Source organism: Equus asinus, chromosome 24 (genome assembly GCF_041296235.1).
Source record: "Equus asinus isolate D_3611 breed Donkey chromosome 24, EquAss-T2T_v2, whole genome shotgun sequence".
Lineage (NCBI taxonomy): Eukaryota > Metazoa > Chordata > Mammalia > Perissodactyla > Equidae > Equus > Equus asinus.
In genome coordinates, this window is record NC_091813.1 from 2895177 (window position 1) to 2911840 (window position 16664).

The window sequence follows — 16664 nt, forward strand, 5'->3', positions numbered from 1 at the left end:
AGGCCTGTGAAACGCACTTCCTTGGCAGGCCTGACCTGGCTGAAATAGAACTTCTGCTCTGGGTGTCCTCCATTGCCCTAGAGCTGCCAGGCCCAAAGGGCTGCCTTTTTCCAAAGACGGAGAGTGGACCCAAAGCATCTTGCTCCCAGCTCTTCGGGAAGCTAGGAAACAGCTGGCTCTGCCCAGTGCTCTTACAGCCTAAGAGAACATCTCTTTGAAAGGCCTGTGAAACGCAGTTTCTTGGCAGGCCTGACCTGGCTGAAGTAGAACTTCTGTTCTGGTTGTGCTACATAGGCCTAGAGCTACCAGGACCTAAGGGCTGCCTTGATTCCAAAGGGGAGAGAGGCCCCTAAGCATCTTGCCTCCAGCACTTTGGGAAGCTAAAAAACAACTGGCTCTGCCCAGTGCTCTCACAGCCTACCGTGAACATCTCTTACCAAGGGCTGTGAAACGCAGTTTCTGGGCAGGACTGATCTGCCTGAAGTAGAACTTCTGCTGTGGGTGTGCTCCATTGGCCTAGAGCTGCCAGGCCCAAACGGCTGCCTTGTGTCCAAAGGGAGAGAGAGGCCCCAAAGCATCTTGCTTCCAGCTCTGTGGGAAGCTAAAGCAACTGGCTCTCCACAGTGCTCTCACAGCCTACCGGGAACATCACTTACCAAGGCCTGTGAAACGCAGTTTCTTGGCAGGCCTGATCTGGCTGAAGTAGAACTCCAGCTCTGGGCGTGCTACTTTGGCCTAGAGCTGCCAGGCCCAAAGGGCCGCCTTGTTTCCAAAGGGGCTGAGAGTCCCCAAAGTATCTTGCTTCCAAATCTTTGGGAAGCTAAGAAACAACTGGCTCTGCACAGTGCTCTCACAGCCTACCGGCAACGTGACAGAGAAAGGCCTGTGAGACGCAGTTTCTTGGAAGGCCTGATCTGGCTGAGGTAGAACTTCTGCTCTGGGTGTACTCCATTGGCCTAGGGCTGCCAGGCCCAAAGGGCTGCCTTTATTTCCAAAGTGTGAGAGAGGCCCCAAAGCATCTTGCTTCCTGCTCTCTGGGAAGCTAAAACAGCTGGCTCTGCACAGTGCTCTCAAAGCCAACCGGGAACGTCACATACAAAGGCCTGTGAAACGCAGCTTCTTGACAGGCCTTATCTGGCTGAGGTAGAACTTGTGCTCTGGGTGTGCTACTTTGGCCTAGAGCTGCCAGGCACAAAGGCTGCTTTGTTTCCAAAGGGGGAGAGAGGCCCCAAATCATGTTGCTTCCAGCTGTTTTTGAAGCTAAGAAACAACTCGCTCTGCCAGGTACTCTTACAGCCTTCCGGGAACACCACTTACGAAGGCCTGTGAAAAGCAGTTTCTTGGCAGGCCTGATCTGGCTGAGGTCGAACTTCTGCTCTGGGTGTGCTCCATTGCCCTAGAGCTGAAAGGCCCAAAGGTCGGCCTTGTTGGCAAAGGGGCAGGGAGCCCCCAAAGCATCTTGCTTCCAGCTCTTTGGAGAGCTAAGAAACAACTGGCTCTGCCCAGTGCTCTTACAGCCTAAGAGAAAATCTCTTACCAAGGCCTGTGAAACGCACTTTGTTGGTGGCCTGATTTAGCTGAAGTAGAACTTCTGCTCTGGGTGTGCTCCATTGGCCTAGAGCTGCCTGGCCCAAAGGGCCGCCTTGTTTGCAAAGGGGATGAGAGGCCCCAAAGCATCTTGCTTCCAGCTCTTCGGGAAGCTAAGAAACATCTGGCGTTGCCCAGTGCTCTTACAGCCTACCGGGAAAATCTCTTACCAAGGCCTGTGAAACGCCGTTTCCTGGCAGGCCTGATTTGGCTGAAGTAGAACTTCTGCTCTGGGTGTGCTCCATTGCCCTAGAGCTGCCATGCCCAAGGTGCTGCCTTGTTTCCAAAGGGGCAGAGAGGCCCCAAAGCATCTTGCTTCCAGCTCTCTGGGAAGCTAAGAACCAACTCGCTCTGCCCCGTGCTCTTACAGCCGACCGGGAACATGTCTTTGAAAGGCCTGTGAAACGCACTTCCTTGGCAGGCCTGACCTGGCTGAAATAGAACTTCTGCTCTGGGTGTGCTCCATTGCCCTAGAGCTGCCAGGCCCAAAGGGCTGCCTTTTTCCAGGGAGAGTGGACCCAAAGCATCTTGCTCCCAGCTCTTCGGGAAGCTAGGAAACAGCTGGCTCTGCCCAGTGCTCTTACAGCCTAAGAAAACATCTCTTTGAAAGGCCTGTGAAACGCAGTTTCTTGGCAGGCCTGACCTGGCTGAAGTAGAACTTCTGTTCTGGTTGTGCTACATAGGCCTAGAGCTACCAGGACCTAAGGGCTGCCTTGTTTCCAAACGGGGAGAGAGGCCCCAAAGCATCTTGCCTCCAGCACTTTGGGAAGCTAAAAAACAACTGGCTCTGCCCAGTGCTCTCACAGCCTACCGTGAACATCTCTTACCAAGGGCTGTGAAACGCAGTTTCTGGGCAGGACTGATCTGCCTGAAGTAGAACTTCTGCTGTGGGTGTGCTCCATTGGCCTAGAGCTGCCAGGCCCAAACGGCTGCCTTGTGTCCAAAGGGAGAGAGAGGCCCCAAACCATCTTGCTTCCAGCTCTGTGGGAAGCGAAAGCAACTGGCTCTCCACAGTGCTCTCACAGCCTACCGGGAACATCTCTTACCAAGGCCTGTGAAACGCAGTTTGTTGGTGGCCTGAACTGGCCGAAGTAGAACTTCTGCTCTGGGTGTGCTCCACTGGCCTAGAGCTACCTGCCCCAAAGGGCTGCCTTGATTCCAAAGTGAGAGAGTGGCACCAAAGCATCTTGCTTCCAGCTCTTCGGGAAGCTAAGAAACATCTGGCGTTGCCCAGTGCTCTTACAGCCTACCGGGTACATCTCTTACCAAGGCCTGTGAAACGCAGTTTCCTGGCAGGCCTGATTTGGCTGAAGTAGAACTTCTGCTCTGGGTGTGCTCCATTGCCCTAGAGCTGCCAGGCCCAAGGTGCTGCCTTCTTTCCAAAGGGGCAGAGAGGCCCCAAAGCATCTTGCTTCCAGCTCTCTGGGAAGCTAAGAACCAACTCGCTCTGCCCCGTGCTCTTACAGCCTACCGGGAACATGTCTTTGAAAGGCCTCTGAAACGCAGTTTCTTGGCAGGCCTGATCTGGCTGAAGTAGAACTCCTGCTCTGGGCGTGCTACTTTGGCCTAGAGCTGCCAGGCCCAAAGGGCCGCCTTGTTTCCAAAGGGGCTGAGAGTCCCCAAAGTATCGTGCTTCCAAATCTTTGGGAAGCTAAGAAACAACTGGCTCTGCACAGTGCTCTCACAGCCTACCGGCAACGTGACAGGGAAAGGCCTGTGAGACGCAGTTTCTTGGAAGGCCTGATCTGGCTGAGGTAGAACTTCTGCTCTGGGTGTGCTCCATTGGCCTAGAGCTGAAAGGCCCAAAGGTCGGCCTTGTTGGCAAAGGGGCAGGGAGCCCCCAAAGCATCTTGCTTCCAGCTCTTTGGAGAGCTAAGAAACAACTGGCTCTGCCCAGTGCTCTTACAGCCTAAGAGACAATCTCTTACCAAGGCCTGTGAAACGCACTTTGTTGGTGGCCTGATTTAGCTGAAGTAGAACTTCTGCTCTGGGTGTGCTCCATTGGCCTAGAGCTGCCTGGCCCAAAGGGCCGCCTTGTTTGCAAAGGGGATGAGAGGCCCCAAAGCATCTTGCTTCCAGCTCTTCGGGAAGCTAAGAAACATCTGGCGTTGCCCAGTGCTCTTACAGCCTACCGGGAACATCTCTTACCAAGGCCTGTGAAACGCAGTTTCCTGGCAGGCCTGATCTGGCTGAAGTAGAACTTCTGCTCTGGGTGTGCTCCATTGCCCTAGAGCTGCCAGGCCCAAAGGGCTGCCTTTTTCCAAAGACGGAGAGTGGACCCAAAGCATCTTGCTCCCAGCTCTTCGGGAAGCTATGAAACAGCTGGCTCTGCCCAGTGCTCTTACAGCCTAAGAGAACATCTCTTTGAAAGGCCTGTGAAACGCAGTTTCTTGGCAGGCCTGACCTGGCTGAAGTAGAACTTCTGTTCTGGTTGTGCTACATAGGCCTAGAGCTACCAGGACCTAAGGGCTGCCTTGTTTCCAAAGGGGGAGAGAGGCCCCAAAGCATCTTGCCTCCAGCACTTTGGGAAGCTAAAAAACAACTGGCTCTGCCCAGTGCTCTAACAGCCTACCGTGAACATCTCTTACCAAGGGCTGTGAAACGCAGTTTCTGGGCAGGACTGATCTGCCTGAAGTAGACCTTCTGCTGTGGGTGTGCTCCATTGGCCTAGAGCTGCCAGCCCCAAACGGCTGCCTTGTGTACAAAGGGAGAGAGAGGCCCCAAAGCATCTTGCTTCCAGCTCTGTGGGAAGCTAAAGCAACTGGCTCTCCACAGTGCTCTCACAGCCTACCGGGAACATCTCTTACCAAGGCCTGTGAAACGCAGTTTCTTGGCAGGCTTGATCTGGCTGAAGTAGAACTCCTGCTCTGGGCGTGCTACTTTGGCCTAGAGCTGCCAGGCCCAAAGGGCCGCCTTGTTTCCAAAGGGGCTGAGAGTCCCCAAAGTATCTGGCTTCCAAATCTTTGGGAATCTAAGAAACAACTGGCTCTGCACAGTGCTCTCACAGCCTACCGGCAACGTGACACAGAAAGGCCTGTGAGACGCAGTTTCTTGGAAGGCCTGATTTGGCTGAGGTAGAACTTCTGCTCTGGGTGTACTCCATTGGCCTAGGGCTGCCAGGCCCAAAGGGCTGAGTTTATTTCCAAAGTGTGAGAGAGGCCCCAAAGCATCTTGCTTCCTGCTCTCTGGGAAGCTAAAACAACTGGCTCTGCACAGTGCTCTCAAAGCCAACCGGGAACGTCACATACAAAGGCCTGTGAAACGCAGCTTCTTGACAGGCCTTATCTGGCTGAGGTAGAACTTGTGCTCTGGGTGTGCTACTTTGGCCTAGAGCTGCCAGGCACAAAGGCTGCTTTGTTTCCAAAGGGGGAGAGAGGCCCCAAATCATGTTGCTTCCAGCTGTTTTTGAAGCTAAGAAACAACTCGCTCTGCCAGGTACTCTTACAGCCTTCCGGGAACACCTCTTACGAAGGCCTGTGAAAAGCAGTTTCTTGGCAGGCCTGATCTGGCTGAGGTCGAACTTCTGCTCTGGGTGTGCTCCATTGCCCTAGAGCTGAAAGGCCCAAAGGGCTGCCTTGTTTCCAAAGGGGGAGAGAGGCCCCAAAGCATCTTGCTTCCACCTCTTGGGAAGCTAAGAAACAACTGGCTGTGCCCAGTGCTCTTATAGCCTAAGAGAACATCTCTTATCAAGGCCTGTGAAACGCACTTTCAAGGCAGGCCTGATCTGGAAGAAGTAGAACTTCTGCTCTGGTTGTGCTCCATTGCCCTAGAGCTGCCAGACCCAACGTGCTGCCTTGTTTCCAAAGGGGCAGAGAGGCCCCAAAGCGTCTTGCTTCCAGCTGTTAGGGAAACAAGGAAACAACTGGCTCTGCACCTTGCTCTCACAGCCTACCGGGAACGTCACATACAAAGGCCTCTGAAACGCAGTTCCTTGGCAGGCCTGATCTGGCTGAAGTAGGACTTCTGCTCTGGGTGTGCTCCATTGGCCTAGAGCTGAAAGGCCCAAAGGGATGCCTTGTTTGCAAAGGGGCAGAGAGGCCCCAAAGCATCTTGCTTCCAGCTGTTTGGGAAGCTAAGAAACAACTGGCTCTGCCCAGTGCTCTTACAGCCTGAGAGAAAATCTCTCACCAAGGCCTGTGAAACGCACTTTGTTGGTGGCCTGATCTAGCTGAAGTAGAACTTCTGCTATGGGTGTGCTCCATTGGCCTAGAGCTGCCTGGCCCAAAGTGCCGCCTTGTTCGCAAAGGGGATGAGAGGCCCCAAAGCATCTTGCTTCCAGCTCTTCGGGAAGCTAAGAAACATCTGGCGTTGCCCAGTGCTCTTACAGCCTAAGGGGAACATCTCTTACCAAGGCCTGTGAAACGCAGTTTGTTGGTGGCCTGAACTGGCTGAAGTAGAACTTCTGCTCTGGGTGTGCTCCACTGGCCTAGAGCTACCTGCCCCAAAGTGCTGCCTTGATTCCAAAGTGAGAGAGTGGCACCAAAGCATCTTGCTTCCAGCTCTTCGGGAAGCTAAGAAACATCTGGCGTTGCCCAGTGCTCTTACAGCCTACCGGGTACATCTCTTACCAAGGCCTGTGAAACGCCGTTTCCTGGCAGGCCTGATTTGGCTGAAGTAGAACTTCTGCTCTGGGTGTGCTCCATTGCCCTAGAGCTGCCAGGCCCAAGGTGCTGCCTTCTTTCCAAAGGGGCAGAGAGGCCCCAAAGCATCTTGCTTCCAGCTCTCTGGGAAGCTAAGAACCAACTCGCTCTGGCCCGTGCTCTTACAGCCTACCGGGAACATGTCTTTGAAAGGCCTCTGAAACGCAGTTTCTTGGCAGGCCTGATCTGGCTGAAGTAGAACTCCTGCTCTGGGCGTGCTACTTTGGCCTAGAGCTGCCAGGCCCAAAGGGCCGCCTTGTTTCCAAAGGGGCTGAGAGTCCCCAAAGTATCTTGCTTCCAAATCTTTGGGAAGCTAAGAAACAACTGGCTCTGCACAGTGCTCTCACAGCCTACCGGCAACGTGACCGGGAAAGGCCTGTGAGACGCAGTTTCTTGGAAGGCCTGATCTGGCTGAGGTAGAACTTCTGCTCTGGGTGTGCTCCATTGGCCTAGAGCTGAAAGGCCCAAAGGTCGGCCTTGTTGGCAAAGGGGCAGGGAGCCCCCAAAGCATCTTGCTTCCAGCTCTTTGGAGAGCTAAGAAACAACTGGCTCTGCCCAGTGCTCTTACAGCCTAAGAGACAATCTCTTACCAAGGCCTGTGAAACGCACTTTGTTGGTGGCCTGATTTAGCTGAAGTAGAACTTCTGCTCTGGGTGTGCTCCATTGGCCTAGAGCTGCCTGGCCCAAAGGGCCGCCTTGTTTGCAAAGGGGATGAGAGGCCCCAAAGCATCTTGCTTCCAGCTCTTCGGGAAGCTAAGAAACATCTGGCGTTGCCCAGTGCTCTTACAGCCTACCGGGAACATCTCTTACCAAGGCCTGTGAAACGCCGTTTCCTGGCAGGCCTGATTTGGCTGAAGTAGAACTTCTGCTCTGGGTGTGCTCCATTGCCCTAGAGCTGCCATGCCCAAGGTGCTGCCTTGTTTCCAAAGGGGCAGAGAGGCCCCAAAGCATCTTGCTTCCAGCTCTCTGGGAAGCTAAGAACCAACTCGCTCTGCCCCGTGCTCTTACAGCCTACCGGGAACATGTCTTTGAAAGGCCTGTGAAACGCACTTCCTTGGCAGGCCTGACCTGGCTGAAATAGAACTTCTGCTCTGGGTGTGCTCCATTGCCCTAGAGCTGCCAGGCCCAAAGGGCTGCCTTTTTCCAAAGACGGAGAGTGGACCCAAAGCATCTTGCTCCCAGCTCTTCGGGAAGCTAGGAAACAGCTGGCTCTGCCCAGTGCTCTTACAGCCTAAGAAAACATCTCTTTGAAAGGCCTGTGAAACGCAGTTTCTTGGCAGGCCTGACCTGGCTAAAGTAGAACTTCTGTTCTGGTTGTGCTACATAGGCCTAGAGCTACCAGGACCTAAGGGCTGCCTTGTTTCCAAAGGGTGAGAGAGGCCCCAAAGCATCTTGCCTCCAGCACTTTGGGAAGCTAAAAAACAACTGGCTCTGCCCAGTGCTCTCACAGCCTACCGTGAACATCTCTTACCAAGGGCTGTGAAACGCAGTTTCTGGGCAGGACTGATCTGCCTGAAGTAGAACTTCTGCTGTGGGTGTGCTCCATTGGCCTAGAGCTGCCAGGCCCAAACGGCTGCCTTGTGTCCAAAGGGAGAGAGAGGCCCCAAAGCATCTTGCTTCCAGCTCTGTGGGAAGCTAAAGCAACTGGCTCTCCACAGTGCTCTCACAGCCTACCGGGAACATCTCTTACCAAGGCCTGTGAAACGCAGTTTGTTGGTGGCCTGAACTGGCCGAAGTAGAACTTCTGCTCTGGGTGTGCTCCACTGGCCTAGAGCTACCTGCCCCAAAGTGCTGCCTTGATTCCAAAGTGAGAGAGTGGCACCAAAGCATCTTGCTTCCAGCTCTTCGGGAAGCTAAGAAACATCTGGCGTTGCCCAGTGCTCTTACAGCCTACCGGGAACATCTCTTACCAAGGACTGTGAAACGCCGTTTCCTGGCAGGCCTGATTTGGCTGAAGTAGATCTTCTGCTCTGGGTGTGCTCCATTGCCCTAGAGCTGCCAGGCCCAAGGTGCTGCCTTGTTTCCAAAGTGTGAGAGAGGCCCCAAAGCATCTTGCTTCCTGCTCTCTGGGAAGCTAAAACAACTGGCTCTGCACAGTGCTCTCAAAGCCAACCGGGAACGTCACATACAAAGGCCTGTGAAACGCAGCTTCTTGACAGGCCTTATCTGGCTGAGGTAGAACTTGTGCTCTGGGTGTGCTACTTTGGCCTAGAGCTGCCAGGCACAAAGGCTGCTTTGTTTCCAAAGGGGGAGAGAGGCCCCAAATCATGTTGCTTCCAGCTGTTTTTGAAGCTAAGAAACAACTCGCTCTGCCAGGTACTCTTACAGCCTTCCGGGAACACCTCTTACGAAGGCCTGTGAAAAGCAGTTTCTTGGCAAGCCTGATCTGGCTGAGGTCGAACTTCTGCTCTGGGTGTGCTCCATTGCCCTAGAGCTGAAAGGCCCAAAGGGCTGCCTTGTTTCCAAAGGGGGAGAGAGGCCCCAAAGCGTCTTGCTTCCACCTCTTCGGAAGCTAAGAAACAACTGGCTGTGCCCAGTGCTCTTATAGCCTAAGAGAACATCTCTTATCAAGGCCTGTGAAACGCACTTTCTAGGCAGGCCTGATCTGGAAGAAGTAGAACTTCTGCTCTGGTTGTGCTCCATTGCCCTAGAGCTGCCAGACCCAACGTGCTGCCTTGATTCCAAAGGGGCAGAGAGGCCCCAAAGCGTCTTGCTTCCAGCTGTTTGGGAAACAAGGAAACAACTGGCTCTGCACCTTGCTCTCACAGCCTACCGGGAACGTCACATACAAAGGCCTCTGAAACGCAGTTCCTTGGCAGGCCTGATCTGGCTGAAGTAGGACTTCTGCTCTGGGTGTGCTCCATTGGCCTAGAGCTGAAAGGCCCAAAGGGATGCCTTGTTTGCAAAGGGGCAGAGAGGCCCCAAAGCATCTTGCTTCCAGCTCTTTGGGAAGCTAAGAAACAACTGGCTCTGCCCAGTGCTCTTACAGTCTGAGAGAAAATCTCTTACCAAGGCCTGTGAAACGCACTTTGTTGGTGGCCTGATCTAGCTGAAGTAGAACTTCTGCTCTGGGTGTGCTCCATTGGCCTAGAGCTGCCTGGCCCAAAGGGCCGCCTTGTTTGCAAAGGGGATGAGAGGCCCCAAAGCATCTTGCTTCCAGCTCTTCGGGAAGCTAAGAAACATCTGGCGTTGCCCAGTGCTCTTACAGCCTAAGGGGAACATCTCTTACCAAGGCCTGTGAAACGCAGTTTGTTGGTGGCCTGAACTGGCTGAAGTAGAACTTCTGCTCTGGGTGTGCTCCACTGGCCTAGAGCTACCTGCCCCAAAGTGCTGCCTTGATTCCAAAGTGAGAGAGTGGCACCAAAGCATCTTGCTTCCAGCTCTTCGGGAAGCTAAGAAACATCTGGCGTTGCCCAGTGCTCTTACAGCCTAAAGGGTACATCTCTTACCAAGGCCTGTGTAACGCCGTTTCCTGGCAGGCCTGATTTGGCTGAAGTAGAACTTCTGCTCTGGGTGTGCTCCATTGCCCTAGAGCTGCCAGGCCCAAGGTGCTGCCTTCTTTCCAAAGGGGCAGAGAGGCCCCAAAGCATCTTGCTTCCAGCTCTCTGGGAAGCTAAGAACCAACTCGCTCTGCCCCGTGCTCTTACAGCCTACCGGGAACATGTCTTTGAAAGGCCTGTGAAACGCAGTTTCTTGGCAGGCCTGATCTGGCTGAAGTAGAACTCCTGCTCTGGGCGTGCTACTTTGGCCTAGAGCTGCCAGGCCCAAAGGGCCGCCTTGTTTCCAAAGGGGCTGAGAGTCCCCAAAGTATCTTGCTTCCAAATCTTTGGGAAGCTAAGAAACAACTGGCTCTGCACAGTGCTCTCACAGCCTACCGGCAACGTGACCGGGAAAGGCCTGTGAGACGCAGTTTCTTGGAAGGCCTGATCTGGCTGAGGTAGAACTTCTGCTCTGGGTGTGCTCCATTGGCCTAGAGCTGAAAGGCCCAAAGGTCGGCCTTGTTGGCAAAGGGGTAGGGAGCCCCCAAAGCATCTTGCTTCCAGCTCTTTGGAGAGCTAAGAAACAACTGGCTCTGCCCAGTGCTCTTACAGCCTAAGAGACAATCTCTTACCAAGGCCTGTGAAACGCACTTTGTTGGTGGCCTGATTTAGCTGAAGTAGAACTTCTGCTCTGGGTGTGCTCCATTGGCCTAGAGCTGCCTGGCCCAAAGGGCCGCCTTGTTTGCAAAGGGGATGAGAGGCCCCAAAGCATCTTGCTTCCAGCTCTTCGGGAAGCTAAGAAACATCTGGCGTTGCCCAGTGCTCTTACAGCCTACCGGGAAAATCTCTTACCAAGGCCTGTGAAACGCCGTTTCCTGGCAGGCCTGATTTGGTTGAAGTAGAACTTCTGCTCTGGGTGTGCTCCATTGCCCTAGAGCTGCCATGCCCAAGGTGCTGCCTTGTTTCCAAAGGGGCAGAGAGGCCCCAAAGCATCTTGCTTCCAGCTCTCTGGGAATCTAAGAACCAACTCGCTCTGCCCAGTGCTCTTACAGCCTACCGGGAACATGTCTTTGACAGGCCTGTGAAACGCACTTCCTTGGCAGGCCTGACCTGGCTGAAATAGAACTTCTGCTCTGGGTGTGCTCCGTTGCCCTAGAGCTGCCAGGCCCAAAGGGCTGCCCTTTTCCAAAGACGGAGAGTGGACCCAAAGCATCTTGCTCCCAGCTCTTCGGGAAGCTAGGAAACAGCTGGCTCTGCCCAGTGCTCTTACAGCCTAAGAAAACATCTCTGAAAGGCCTGTGAAACGCAGTTTCTTGGCAGGCCTGACCTGGCTGAAGTAGAACTTCTGTTCTGGTTGTGCTACATAGGCCTAGAGCTACCAGGACCTAAGGGCTGCCTTGTTTCCAAAGGGGGAGAGAGGCCCCAAAGCATCTTGCCTCCAGCACTTTGGGAAGCTAAAAAACAACTGGCTCTGCCCAGTGCTCTCACAGCCTACCGTGAACATCTCTTACCAAGGGCTGTGAAACGCAGTTTCTGGGCAGGACTGATCTGCCTGAAGTAGAACTTCTGCTGTGGGTGTGCTCCATTGGCCTAGAGCTGCCAGGCCCAAACGGCTGCCTTGTGTCCAAAGGGAGAGAGAGGCCCCAAAGCATCTTGCTTCCAGCTCTGTGGGAAGCTAAAGCAACTGGCTCTCCACAGTGCTCTCACAGCCTACCGGGAACATCTCTTACCAAGGCCTGTGAAACGCAGTTTGTTGGTGGCCTGAACTGGCCGAAGTAGAACTTCTGCTCTGGGTGTGTTCCACTGGCCTAGAGCTACCTGCCACAAAGGGCTGCCTTGATTCCAAAGTGAGAGAGTGGCACCAAAGCATCTTGCTTCCAGCTCTTCGGGAAGCTAAGAAACATCTGGCGTTGCCCAGTGCTCTTACAGCCTACCGGGAACATCTCTTACCAAGGCCTGTGAAATGCCGTTTCCTGGCAGGCCTGATTTGGCTGAAGTAGAACTTCTGCACTGGGTGTGCTCCATTGCCCTAGAGCTGCCAGGCCCAAGGTGCTGCCTTGTTTCCAAAGGGGCAGAGAGGCCCCAAAGCATCTTGCTTCCAGCTCTCTGGGAAGCTAAGAACCAACTCGCTCGGCCCCGTGCTCTTACAGCCTACCGGGAACATGTCTTTGAAAGGCCTGTGAAACGCACTTCCTTGGCAGGCCTGACCTGGCTGAAATAGAACTTCTCCTCTGGGTGCGCTCCATTGACATAGAGCTGCCAGGCCCAAAGGGCTGCCTTTTTCCAAAGACGGAGAGTGGACCCAAAGCATCTTGCTCCCAGCTCTTCGGGAAGCTAGGAAACAGCTGGCTCTGCCCAGTGCTCTTACAGCCTAAGAAAACATCTCTTTGAAAGGCCTGTGAAACGCAGTTTCTTGGCAGGCCTGACCTGGCTGAAGTAGAACTTCTGTTCTGGTTGTGCTACATAGGCCTAGAGCTACCAGGACCTAAGGGCTGCCTTGTTTCCAAAGGGTGAGAGAGGCCCCAAAGCATCTTGCCTCCAGCACTTTGGGAAGCTAAAAAACAACTGGCTCTGCCCAGTGCTCTCACAGCCTACCGTGAACATCTCTTACCAAGGGCTGTGAAACGCAGTTTCTGGGCAGGACTGATCTGCCTGAAGTAGAACTTCTGCTGTGGGTGTGCTCCATTGGCCTAGAGCTGCCAGGCCCAAACGGCTGCCTTGTGTCCAAAGGGAGAGAGAGGCCCCAAAGCATCTTGCTTCCAGCTCTTCGGGAAGCTAAAGCAACTGGCTCTCCACAGTGCTCTCACAGCCTACCGGGAACATCTCTTACCAAGGCCTGTGAAACGCAGTTTGTTGGTGGCCTGAACTGGCCGAAGTAGAACTTCTGCTCTGGGTGTGCTCCACTGGCCTAGAGCTACCTGCCCCAAAGGGCTGCCTTGATTCCAAAGTGAGAGAGTGGCACCAAAGCATCTTGCTTCCAGCTCTTCGGGAAGCTAAGAAACATCTGGCGTTGCCCAGTGCTCTTACAGCCTACCGGGAACATCTCTTACCAAGGCCTGTGAAACGCCGTTTCCTGGCAGGCCTGATTTGGCTGAAGTAGAACTTCTGCTCTGGGTGTGCTCCATTGCCCTAGAGCTGCCAGGCCCAAGGTGCTGCCTTGTTTCCAAAGGGGCAGAGAGGCCCCAAAGCATCTTGCTTCCAGCTCTCTGGGAAGCTAAGAACCAACTCGCTCTGCCCCGTGCTCTTACAGCCTACCGGGAACATGTCTTTGAAAGGCCTGTGAAACGCAGTTTCTTGGCAGGCATGATCTGGCTGAAGTAGAACTCCGGCTCTGGGTGTGCTCCATTGCCCTAGAGCTGCCAGGCCCAAAGTGCTGCCCTGTTTCCAAGGGGCAGAGAGGCCGAAAGCATCTTGCTTCCCGGTCTTTGCGAAGCTAAGAAACAACTGGCTCTGCCCAGTGCTCTTACACCTACCGGGAACATCTCTTACCAAGGCCTGTCAAACGCTGTTTCTTTGCAGGCCTGATCAGGCTGAAGTAGAACTCCTGCTGTGCGTGTGCTCCATTGGCCTAGATCTTCCCGACCCAAAAGGCTGCCTTGTTCCCAAACGGGCAGAGGGGTCCCAAGCATCTTGCTTCCAGCTTTTCAGGAAGGTAAGAAACAACTGGCTCTGCCCCGTGCTCTTACAGCCTACCGGGAACATCTCTTACCAAGGCCTGTGAAACGCAGTTTCCTGGCAGGCCTGATCTGGCTGAAGTAGAACTTCTGCTCTGGGTGTGCTCCATTGCCCTAGAGCTGCCAGGCCCAAAGGGCTGCCTTGTTTCCAAAGACGGAGAGTGGACCCAAAGCATCTTGCTCCCAGCTCTTCGGGAAGCTAAGAAACAGCTGGCTCTGCCCAGTGCTCTTACAGCCTAAGAGAACATCTCTTTGAAAGGCCTGTGAAACGCAGTTTCTTGGCAGGCCTGACCTGGCTGAAGTAGAACTTCTGTTCTGGTTGTGCTACATAGGCCTAGAGCTACCAGGACCTAAGGGCTGCCTTGTTTCCAAAGGGGGAGAGAGGCCCCAAAGCATCTTGCCTCCAGCACTTTGGGAAGCTAAAAAACAACTGGCTCTGCCCAGTGCTCTCACAGCCTACCGTGAACATCTCTTACCAAGGGCTGTGAAACGCAGTTTCTGGGCAGGACTGATCTGCCTGAAGTAGAACTTCTGCTGTGGGTGTGCTCCATTGGCCTAGAGCTGCCAGGCCCAAACGGCTGCCTTGTGTCCAAAGGGAGAGAGAGGCCCCAAAGCATCTTGCTTCCAGCTCTGTGGGAAGCTAAAGCAACTGGCTCTCCACAGTGCTCTGACAGCCTACCGGGAACATCTCTTACCAAGGCCTGTGAAACGCAGTTTGTTGGTGGCCTGAACTGGCCGAAGTAGAACTTCTGCTCTGGGTGTGCTCCACTGGCCTAGAGCTACCTGCCCCAAAGGGCTGCCTTGATTCCAAAGTGAGAGAGTGGCACCAAAGCATCTTGCTTCCAGCTCTTCGGGAAGCTAAGAAACATCTGGCGTTGCCCAGTGCTCTTACAGCCTACCGGGAACATCTCTTACCAAGGCCTGTGAAACGCCGTTTCCTGGCAGGCCTGATTTGGCTGAAGTAGAACTTCTGCTCTGGGTGTGCTCCATTGCCCTAGAGCTGCCAGGCCCAAGGTGCTGCCTTGTTTCCAAAGGGGCAGAGAGGCCCCAAAGCATCTTGCTTCCAGCTCTCTGGGAAGCTAAGAACCAACTCGCTCTGCCCCGTGCTCTTACAGCCTACCGGGAACATGTCTTTGAAAGGCCTGTGAAACGCAGTTTCTTGGCAGGCATGATCTGGCTGAAGTAGAACTCCGGCTCTGGGTGTGCTCCATTGCCCTAGAGCTGCCAGGCCCAAAGTGCTGCCCTGTTTCCAAGGGGCAGAGAGGCCGAAAGCATCTTGCTTCCCGGTCTTTGCGAAGCTAAGAAACAACTGGCTCTGCCCAGTGCTCTTACACCTACCGGGAACATCTCTTACCAAGGCCTGTCAAACGCTGTTTCTTTGCAGGCCTGATCAGGCTGAAGTAGAACTCCTGCTCTGGGCGTGCTACTTTGGCCTAGAGCTGCCAGGCCCAAAGGGCCGCCTTGTTTCCAAAGGGGCTGAGAGTCCCCAAAGTATCGTGCTTCCAAATCTTTGGGAAGCTAAGAAACAACTGGCTCTGCACAGTGCTCTCACAGCCTACCGGCAACGTGACAGGGAAAGGCCTGTGAGACGCAGTTTCTTGGAAGGCCTGATCTGGCTGAGGTAGAACTTCTGCTCTGGGTGTGCTCCATTGGCCTAGAGCTGAAAGGCCCAAAGGTCGGCCTTGTTGGCAAAGGGGCAGGGAGCCCCCAAAGCATCTTGCTTCCAGCTCTTTGGAGAGCTAAGAAACAACTGGCTCTGCCCAGTGCTCTTACAGCCTAAGAGACAATCTCTTACCAAGGCCTGTGAAACGCACTTTGTTGGTGGCCTGATTTAGCTGAAGTAGAACTTCTGCTCTGGGTGTGCTCCATTGGCCTAGAGCTGCCTGGCCCAAAGGGCCGCCTTGTTTGCAAAGGGGATGAGAGGCCCCAAAGCATCTTGCTTCCAGCTCTTCGGGAAGCTAAGAAACATCTGGCGTTGCCCAGTGCTCTTACAGCCTACCGGGAACATCTCTTACCAAGGCCTGTGAAACGCCGTTTCCTGGCAGGCCTGATTTGGCTGAAGTAGAACTTCTGCTCTGGGTGTGCTCCATTGCCCCAGAGCGGCCAGGCCCAAAGTGCTGCCCTGTTTCCAAGGGGCAGAGAGGCCCAAAGCATCTTGCTTCCCGGTCTTTGCGAAGCTAAGAAACAACTGGCTCTGCCCAGTGCTATTACACGTACCGGGAACATCTCTTACCAAGGCCTGTCAAACGCTGTTTCTTTGCAGGCCTGATCAGGCTGAAGTAGAACTCCTGCTCTGCGTGTGCTCCATTGGCCTAGAGCTTCCCGACCCAAAAGGCTGCCTTGTTCCCAAACGGGCAGAGGGGTCCCAAGCATCTTGCTTCCAGCTTTTCAGGAAGGTAAGAAACAACTGGCTCTGCCCAGTGCTCTTACAGCCTACCGGGAACATCTCTTACCAAGGCCTGTGAAACGCAGTTTCCTGGCAGGCCTGATCTGGCTGAAGTAGAACTTCTGCTCTGGGTGTGCTCCATTGCCCTAGAGCTGCCAGGCCCAAAGGGCTGCCTTTTTCCAAAGACGGAGAGTGGACCCAAAGCATCTTGCTCCCAGCTCTTCGGGAAGCTATGAAACAGCTGGCTCTGCCCAGTGCTCTTACAGCCTAAGAGAACATCTCTTTGAAAGGCCTGTGAAACGCAGTTTCTTGGCAGGCCTGACCTGGCTGAAGTAGAACTTCTGTTCTGGTTGTGCTACATAGGCCTAGAGCTACCAGGACCTAAGGGCTGCCTTGTTTCCAAAGGGGGAGAGAGGCCCCAAAGCATCTTGCCTCCAGCACTTTGGGAAGCTAAAAAACAACTGGCTCTGCCCAGTGCTCTAACAGCCTACCGTGAACATCTCTTACCAAGGGCTGTGAAACGCAGTTTCTGGGCAGGACTGATCTGCCTGAAGTAGACCTTCTGCTGTGGGTGTGCTCCATTGGCCTAGAGCTGCCAGGCCCAAACGGCTGCCTTGTGTACAAAGGGAGAGAGAGGCCCCAAAGCATCTTGCTTCCAGCTCTGTGGGAAGCTAAAGCAACTGGCTCTCCACAGTGCTCTCACAGCCTACCGGGAACATCTCTTACCAAGGCCTGTGAAACGCAGTTTCTTGGCAGGCTTGATCTGGCTGAAGTAGAACTCCTGCTCTGGGCGTGCTACTTTGGCCTAGAGCTGCCAGGCCCAAAGGGCCGCCTTGTTTCCAAAGGGGCTGAGAGTCCCCAAAGTATCTGGCTTCCAAATCTTTGGGAATCTAAGAAA